Source organism: Gavialis gangeticus, unplaced genomic scaffold (genome assembly GCF_001723915.1).
Source record: "Gavialis gangeticus isolate Ggan-Ray unplaced genomic scaffold, GavGan_comp1, whole genome shotgun sequence".
NCBI classification, from domain to species: Eukaryota; Metazoa; Chordata; order Crocodylia; family Gavialidae; genus Gavialis; species Gavialis gangeticus.
This window is the reverse complement of record NW_017729004.1, coordinates 65680861-65684612: the sequence shown is the minus strand read 5'-3', so window position 1 is coordinate 65684612 and position 3752 is coordinate 65680861. Positions and strand designations below refer to the sequence as shown.

Sequence of the window (3752 nt, the reverse complement as noted above, 5' to 3'; positions counted from 1 at the left end):
CTCCCCACTGCTGTGTGCACTCCTGGGGGACAGGGGGACTTGTGCTCCTCAGATCTGTGCATGGGACAGGGGTGGGAGTGAACTGCCTGTTGCAGGCTCAGGCAGAGGAGTGAGGCCAGCTCCCCACTGCTGCTCCCACTCCTGGGGGCAGCCGGGACCTGTACCTCCCAGACCTGTACATGGAACAAAGGCTGCATGCTGCCTACTTCAGGCTCATGCTCTCTGCCCTGTTGCCCTCCTCTGGGGCCTCTGCAGCCCAGCGTGTGCAACCTAGCACTGCAGGGAACAGTGGAACCACACAGAAAGCTGCCTGCCACTGTGAACGCCACACTGCCTGCATCCCCTGCATGCAACCATTGCAGCAGTGCAGGCAGGGGACATGTCAGCAGGACAGTGCAGAGCTCACAGCAGCAGGCAGCTTCCTGCACAGCTCTGCTGTTCTTTGCACTAAGCTGCAGAGGCCCTGCGGGGAGGGCAGCAGGGTGGGATCCCAAGCCTGAAGTAGGCAGCACACAGCCCTGCACACAGATCTGGGGGGGCATGGGTCCCCCTGTCCTCTGGGAGTGTGCACCATGGTGGAGAGCAGCACCCCCTCCTGCCCAAGCCTACAGCAGGCAGCAGGTGGGGAGCCAGGCTCCATGTTCTGCTCCATTGCAGCAGCCACTGCCTTCTGCCAGGGGCAGGGGTCTATGGACCCAGGTCCCTGGCCCCATAGCCCTGGCAGCTGAGGGGCCCCTCTGGCAGGGCTGGGTGAGCAGGACCTGTGGATGCGGGGTGAGGAGCACCAGCAGGGCCGGGGTGGGGTTGTGGTGGGGAGTGAGGGACAGAAGTAGGGCTGGGGGGCCTTTCATTTTAACCATAGATTTGGAGGTTTTATCAGATAATTTGTGATGTTTTTATCAGGTAAAACCAGGATTCCTGATAATTACTGCAATAAAATTAAACCACCACCATGGCAGCATAGCATTTTTCCACAGAAAGGAGTCTACAACCTAATATAATACCACGGTGGTGATATATCTCAAAGTCAGTAGGTTAAGCTGTTTGTATAGAGGGAATCCTTTCCTTCAGTTTCTATATGCCACCCTTTGTGAAGCCTCAGGAGAATGAGTAACGAAGTCCACAATTATGTGTACTTTGGTGAGCGTGGTAATGAGAGAACTGAGGGTTTAGAAGAAGGTTGGAACAAAGTAGCCATGGAGCTACAAACAGACACTTTATTTTAGAAGATACATTTTCCTTGGCTGGAAAGGGGCGGGGAAAGGACTCCGGGTTCAAAATGGATAAGACTGAAAACAAGAAAACCAATAACATTGCCTGGATTTTGAGGGCACCTTTAGTTTGGTCAACTGCTTTAGATTGAACTGTCTCAACACAGAAGGCTTTTCTGTATAGAGCAAGACCCTGAAAAAACAGACCTTCTTATGTCTTAGAATCAATTAACATAGCCTCTGAACATATATTCATAGGAAAAAGACCAGGATTCAGGAGGTAAGAACTGGTTCTGACTTCTCATCACCTTCTGCAGTTGTGTCCTCCCTTGTAAGGGAAAGAGAAGGTATCAGAGCCTGTGATCCACCTGCATGTATTTACTTGACTATAAGACATGTTTCCCTCCCCACCTCCTGAATCAGCACAGGGAAAAAGCTCCTTGTTTTACATTTGCATACAAGGAAATATCATTTAAAACAGTATCCTTAAACCACTGCCAGATAGCACGAGTTCAGTAACAGAAACCAATTATGAACTTGATTAAATGCAGCTAGCACGGAGTATGACTATAAAGCACGTGGCCCATATTAGGCAAACATATTAATGGGAACCTACCAGAAGGATAGGTTAGTGATGCTCACCTGAATAAGATATGGTAGCACCCATTGTGCACAGTGCCCATTCTTTTTCCAAGTCATGGCGAGCCACTACACTGAATATATTTCAATTTCCTTTCCACAGTTGAGCTATGCCTTTCTTTCTCATTTCCAATGATCCCTGTTTACTCACCAGCCCTACGTGTTTGACAAATATCACCAAACAGGACCCCAAACATTTCACTCTGTCACTCCTCCTCTCAGCTTGTTGCATATGATTAGTGTAGCCATGCCCATCATGAGCTAGAACTGACCAAGGTTGCCCTGCACCTCATCAACATATATATTTTTTGAGAATCCCGGGACTCATGACAAGAATACTCAGTTTCAGTCATGAGTGGGGGACGAATTAGCACATGGATCCTTCATGGGGGGGGAGGGATAAAGAAAATGCCTTGTACTGACATTGCTTAACTTATACTCAGACTCATGCAGATATATCAGAGACAAGGCCAAAGGGTCTTTGTGTCTCCTATACCCACAACTCAGAAGAACAGAATGGAAGTGTGAATTTAAACCACTCCACTGGTTCTTCACCCCCAGAGAATTCTGTGTGTAATGGCTTTAGGCCTGCTTTTCACTGATGACATGATACAAAGAAGCCCAGACCACAGGGAAAACCTGGGGTTGAGTCAAGGACAAGACAGTAAGAGTTTTCTACATAATGGGTGCATCAATACATGGCTCGGAGCGCTCCCAGCTGGGTCATGGTGCACTACAGGGATTTGGGAGTGGGGCTAAAGGGTTTGGGGGCACAGGTGGTGTTCTCGTTGATCCTCCCAGTCTCGGGCTATGGCCTGAGGAGGGAGAGGAGGATCCAGGTAGTTACCCAAAGATTGCAGTGCTGGTGTCATCTGGAAGGCTTTGGCTTCCATGACCACAGCCCACTCTTTGGCGAGAGACACAGCAAGCTGCTGAGAAGAGATGGCCTCCATCCTCCTCTGCTGGGGAGGAGGCTCTTCTCAGCCAGACTGGCTGACCTGCTCCACTGGGCTTTAAATTAAGCCTGCTGGGGGATGGGGGGACTACCACCACTGCTGGCCTGCTAAGCAACCCTTGCAAAACCAGCAGGCCAAGGCAGTTAAGGAAGCCTACCCCTGCCCCAGCCCTGGTACAACCTGTGGGCAAGGCAAGAGCCCCCAAGGGGACACTTGCCTGCCTGTACACAAATGCCAGGAGCTTGGGGAATAAGCAGGAGGAACTCATCCTCCTGCTTAACACAAATAATTACGACATCATAGGGATAACAGAGACCTGGTGGAACTCCACCCATGATTAGACCATGGGTATAGACGGCTGTACCTTGTACAGGAGAGATCGAGTAGATAAAAGAGGCGGGGTGTAGCTCTCTATGTTAAGGAAAGCTACACGTCCCTGTAAGCTGATATTGGTGACCAGGGTGGATGACTGGAGACCCTCTGCGTTAAAATCCGTGGGGAACATGGCACAGGGGATACAACGGTGGGAGTCTACTACAGACCTCCCACCCAAAGTCAAGAGCTTGACCAGGAGTTCACCCAGGAACTGGCTGAGGCCGCATGCTCCAGGACCATGGTTGTCATGGGTGACTTCAACTACCCAGACATCTCGTGGGAGTATCACTCAGGAAATTCCGAGCGGTTGCAAAGCTTCCTATCGTACGTGGATGACCTCTACCTGACTCAAGAAGTCTACGGGCCAATGAGAGGTAAAGCGCTGCTTGACCTGGTACTGGCTACTGGGGATGACCTAATCAGCGACCTAGTGATTGATGGGAAGCTGGGTGACAGTGACCATGAGCTGATCACCTTCATCATCCGCCGTAAAGCTGGCAAGTCAGTCAGCAACACAGAAGTCCTTGACTTCAGAAAAGCCAACTTTGACAAGCTCAGGAGGCTTGTCAGT

The 3752-nt window shown here is 50.6% G+C and overlaps 1 protein-coding gene across 3 annotated transcripts in view; it reads right to left on the bottom strand.

Moving 5' to 3' along the window:
* The window catches only part of LOC109291450, a 36493-nt gene that overhangs the window by 14521 nt on the left and 18220 nt on the right, over positions 1-3752 (bottom strand). The window lies entirely within an intron of this gene.